Source organism: Lipotes vexillifer, unplaced genomic scaffold (genome assembly GCF_000442215.2).
Source record: "Lipotes vexillifer unplaced genomic scaffold, Lipotes_vexillifer_v1.1 scaffold155, whole genome shotgun sequence".
Taxonomy (NCBI): Eukaryota; Metazoa; Chordata; class Mammalia; order Artiodactyla; family Lipotidae; genus Lipotes; species Lipotes vexillifer.
Window position 1 is genome coordinate 2,582,329 of NW_006779813.1, and position 5,969 is coordinate 2,588,297.

Consider the following 5,969-nt stretch of genomic DNA (forward strand, 5'->3'; position numbering starts at 1 on the left):
GGGGGGGGGCCCCCCCCCGGGGCAGGCAGCGGGGGGCGGCGGCGCGCGGGGAAGCGACTCCTTTTTATTCGACCTGGAGCAATTGCCTGTTGTCATCGTTTGTGGTCCCGCGTGGGGACCGCTCGGGGCCCTGGGCGTCCCCAGTGGCGCCGCAGAGATCTCTGCGCCCTCCGCGCCGCCCCCACCCCGCCCCCACTGGCCTGGCGCCGGCCGCTGCCACCTCCCGGCGGAGGGGAGGGACCCGCGGCCGCACTCCCCTCCCCGGACCGGGGAACGGTTCAGTCCCCACCTGCTTCGGCCCGGCAGCCCCCGAGCTGTCTGTAACTCGGTCGCTACCAGATCCCTGGGTGTCGGCCACTGCGGGCTCCCTGCGAGATTCCTTTCCACTTACCCCAAGGGAAGAGAGAGGAGGAACTTCTACTTGCCACAACGTAAAGTAAAATCCACCCCACGTCGGACTGGGGAGCTTTCTCTGAACGGAGGAAATACCCTTTTCGGTGAAGATGTATGCGAGGCACAAGTAAGCAGTCTGGGGATAGGCTGTGCTCGAAGGGCCTGGGCCCCTTCCAGTGCTGGACGTAGGTATAGGCATCCCTCCCAGACGCCCAAAGGTCGGGCTGCGACGACCGACTTCCAAGGCAGCGTCAGAGCTTCCCCAGGCACATTGCTGAAGGGACATTTCATGCGTAAGCCTTCTGCGCATGCAGTATGCACCCACATAGGATCTCATATTCTACATGCACACACGTGGATATCACAATCAGAGATGTGAGCAAAGTTGGCAATAAACAATACATACATTTTGTATCCATTTAAGCACCTCTTCGCAAAACCTATTATCAATGTTAGGAATATCTTTTTTAATTGTCGTTGATTATAAGTGTTTTAATTTATTGAGAATTTACTGTCAGTCATTACACTGGTCACTTATGGTACATGTGAGCTCATGTAATTTTCACAACTCTATGGTGGTTATTTAATCCCGTACAAGAGATAAGGAAACTGAGGCCCAAAGAAACCTAAGGGATGTTCCCCAAGATAAACCCAGTGGTCTCAAAACACAAAGCTTATGATTCAACAAGCAGCCACTTATACTGCCTTAGATGTGGCCCGAGAGATTACAAGTTAACTAGTAGAAATTGCTCCCAAAGAAAATTTAGTTCTAATATATTATCAACTGAATTATATTCTGTACAAAATTTAGGAAAAAATTTCACCCTCTGCTTTACCTTAGTCTTAAGCAACGGAACACCAACACTGTCAAGTTCAAACACAAAAACAAGTATTGAATACTTACAGTTTCAACTTATTTTTTGATTAATGGGGCATTATCTACAATTATTAATAGGCAATGGGAAAGGTGAGGTTGTAAATTTAAACTGATAAACGTGCTCATTGTTCTCATCACTCACTGGGTGCTCTTTCCTGCAGATTTATTTTGGAGGGCTTAGGCACTGCCAGGCATGTGCCTCTTCTGACGCTCAAGGTAGAAAGGGTTCTGGCAGTGGGTTTGGCGCAAAGGGGATTTGGACCATGATCTAGAGCCACATTCCGGCCTGAAGAGGATGCCAGTTATTATACACTTAAGAGGGAAATATCAATGGGCAGATTTAATTAACTTTGCAAGTCTTGTTTTCCCCATTTTACAGGTGAGAAAACTAAGGGCTCAGAATTTTTAGCAAATTGCTAATAAATGGCAGACCTAAGATTCAAACAACTGCTAGCCACTGTCATGCTATTATTATTAGTGGTAGTAGTGAGAAAAATAGTAACTATTTTAGTACAGTTTATATGTTACAGGCAAAGTATGCAATTTAAATGTTTTGTCAATCATTCACTGTCTAGGAATGCTCAGTGGCTATAGTAATTATCATGTAAAAATTAAGTACAATGCTGAATGTAATACTCTCATAAGGCCACAGATTTTTAAATTTCGTTTTGGTATGAAATATTATGTGTTAGTTTGACCTCTGATTAAAAGTGAGAAGATGCATAATTTGGATAAAATAAAAATTCATACTTTAGTGCAGCATATTGTTCACACAGTCTTTTAGCATGTTTCTTTACCCCCTTCTAAAATCATATTTTCAGCAATACTGATCTTGCTTTCAAGTTACTTTTCTCCCACGTAATTTTTTATAATCTACATAAGAATATGTTTACAGAAGTTATCTCCCCCCCCCAAAAAAGAGAATCACATCACAATATTAGTTAACTTCTTATTACTACTTTCAAATCCATTTACATAGCCTTAAATAAACATATATTACATAGATGCCACTAGGACTGATATAAAATCTCACATTTTCAGTCCACCTTTGAAATAAGTTGAGAACAAGAAATTTAAGAATTTTAAGGTTGTATAGGCAAAAATGTATTGCATATTTAGACAAGGCATTATTTCCAGCATTTCTACTGAATACCACTTTTATAATTATTGCCATATCACCTTTAATATTATTGACTCAATATTATTATTTAAATAAGCTATTATTATTATATAATTTTATATGATAAATGAAATTTTTATCATCATAAATGGAAAACCAATATAATTTGCCACAAATAGAAGATGACCTTGCAAATAAATCTTTATTATAGAAATAAAAATTATCTTGTACCACCTAAAATTATCTGACACACCAGTTTGAGAAACACTCGCTTAAAGCATTACACTCCTTCTGTCCCCTGGGCTTTCCAAAACAAATTTTCCAGCCTTCCATTTCCATTACTGTAGAGAAATGTTGAGTCCAAAATTCTTTTAGGTATGGCATTTAAAATTATGGTATTAGTCAATTGTTGATTTCCATGCCTAAAATATACTTGAAGTATCTGAAACTGAAGTGTCTTCTTAAAATTAATTTAATTCTTTTTTGAATTTTATTTTTTTTACACAGCAGGTTCTTATTAGTTATCTATTGTATTCATATTAGTGTATATATGTCAATCCCAATCCCCCAATTCATCCCACCACCACCACCCATCCCCGCTTTCCCCCCTTGGTGCCCATACATTTGTTATCTACATGTGTCTCTATTTCTGCCTTGCAAACTGGTTCATCTGTATCATTTTTCTAAACTTAATTTAATTTTTATTATTTTTCTTACTAGTAAAATTCAAACAATTCATAAGCCCACAATTAAAAAGCAAATTACTCTCATGGGAGATCAGAGCAGCTACTCATTACCTTCTGCATTGATCCTCAACAAGCACTTAGTCTTAGGACTTAGCCACTGAAAAAGAAACTTAAACTGGTAACATCAAGAAGTGGCAGCATCTATTGGCGCAGTCTGGTACTGCAACAAAGTTCTACAAGGCAATGAGAAGGAGGGGAGAAAGTAGATCAATGGAGAGGAGCTAAAAGAGCCTGACAGGATATGTAGGGAGGAAAATTCTGAAGTCAGAAATCTGCTGAAAAATTCTGGAAGTGATTCAGAAACACTAGCAGATCCGATATGACATGAATCAGACCATCAGAATATCCATGAACGTTCAACTTCATCTAAGAAAGGACATTGGTTGTTGGGGGGAGAAAAAAAATGTGACTTTATAGTGAAAATCAGTGGAAATAAAGGATTCACGTATTAGCAATTCCTTTAGCCAACCCCTCCTGCAGTTATCATCTACTATTTGTTTATTTTGAAAGTGTGCATGGCACCTTTTTGGCATTGGTTAGTGTGTAAGTCAAATTAAACAAACAAAGCCCTCTAAGAGCTCACAATCCAAAACTCTATTTTTATTTTAATTTTATTTTAAAGTAACCTTAAGGGAAAACCTTTCCATCACTTCAGTAAGGGCAAACTTTAGGCTAAAAAATGGAATAAGACTATTACTGAACACAAGTTCATGTGCCCGACGCCAAACTAACCAAAACATCAGAGTTTGGAGTAGAGAAAGGATTATTCCAGGGCCAAGCAAGGAGAAGGCGTGCTTTGGAACTCAGGAAATGTTTTAGGAGACTGAATGAAGCCTGATTCCTACAAACAAGAAGAGGGGGACATGGAAAGGATTTGTACCCGGGAGTGCACCACAGGGTCCTGCTCTGTCCTCAATCCCACATTCACCAAAAAAGAAGCCAGAAGACTGGATACTTGTAGAAATAATCCTCAAATAGATCTCTTAAATTACTCGTTTTTGGTACCTTCAAAGTCCAGCTGGAAGTATACACAATTCTTAAAAAATAAAGTCATTTGGTTGTCTCCCAATAAATTCTAAGCCCAACCCTTTGAGTTTTGGGAGAGTGGACTTTTAGAGGCCAGTATCAATATGAACTAGGTTTAACACTGTTTTCTCTACTACTCTGCCAATGACAGAGCAAATGAAGATAAAATATGATTGCCCAGGAATCTAAAGTGCTGTGCTGTTGGTTTTCTAAAATCTATAAATAAACACACTTTCTGAGTAATTTTTGTGCAAACAGATCAAGCTTAAAAAGGTTTTCTACTGGTTAGTGAAAGTGAAGAAATCAGATCTGCAGGGGACCTGTCGGGTCATTCTCTTCTGCCCAGCTCTCTGCTAAACTTCCTCATTCTTGGCTGAGTCTCTAAAGAAAAGGAAATGCATACTCTCTGGGAGACAGCTTCATTATATTTACTCCTCAATTCTCTCTTGAAATTTTTTCTCAAGTCAAATCCTTTTAGTGCCATATTATGTGATCCTACTCTATCTTTCGTGTTTACACCCAACCTTCAGATGTTTATAAACAGATATCATGCCCACTTTTAGTCATCTGTTAGCCACGTTAAACAAATGTAAGGCCTTTTAATCTGATTTCAGTTCAGTCTCTCCAAGCCCTTAATCATTCTTATTGCTTGTCTCTGAACTATTTCTAGTTTCCTAGATGTTCATTTTTGTTAGGGGTATCCCACATTGAATGCGTTATTACAGGTGTGGTCTTATTAACATAGTAGAATAAATCCTACATTTTTTTTCTTCTGTGGCACTATGTTATGGCTTCCCTGCTAATTCCCGCCAACTCATGCTACTTTCATATTCTGACGAACTTAGTGTAATGTTTTTCTCTATTTTCACCTCGCATGGTGTTTCTTTTAGCATACTATAACGATCCTGATTTCCTTTCCAGTACTTCAAAAGCACAGTTTTAAATGATAGCAGTAGTCAAAATATGAACAAGATCACTTTGTCGTCCTTTTGGTTTCATTGGTTTGTAACTATCTACATTTCAAAATAGGAAATACCCAATTAATCTCTTTTTTATACAACTATCATATGTATGTATGATATGTATCTGCTTGTGAAAAATGTCTACTGATTATAATTTGAAAGTCCCCAAATACACAATTCAATGAGGAAGTTTACTTTATGGATGGCAAATAAATTGACAATTCTAAAATAATGCATATTATAATATCACTGAAAAGTGTAATGAAAGCTTTGTAATGTCCATTCTTTCCACTATATTTTACAGCACATTTAGAAACTATTTATACAATGTTTTTTAATTTGAGGCATATATTCTCAGTACCAACTCCAACACCCATTAAAATGACTGTTCATCTGATTTCTTTATTCTTCCACCAGCCCTCTCAAAAATAGTGGTCAGGGGCTTCCCTGGTGGCGCAGTGGTTGAGAGTCCGCCTGCCGATGCAGGGGACACGGGTTCGTGCCCCGGTCCGGGAAGATCCCACATGCCGTGGAGCGGCTGGGCCTGTGAGCCATGGCCACTAGGCCTGCACGTCCGGAGCCTGTACTCCGCAATGGGAGAGGCCACAATAGTGGGAGGCCCGCGTACCGCAAAAAAAAAAAAAAAAAAAAAAAAATAGTGGTCAGGACTAAGTCCATCTACTTGCAGACCTAGTAAATCCTAGAAATCTGACTTCCACTTCCACCCCTTTATTAACCTCCTTTTCAGAAGGCTGGGAAGCCTCACCTGCAGGTCCTGTTGGCATCCCAAGCCAAACATACTCCAAGCTGAAGGTGCCAGCCCAGCCTCTCCCACCAGCTTCTCC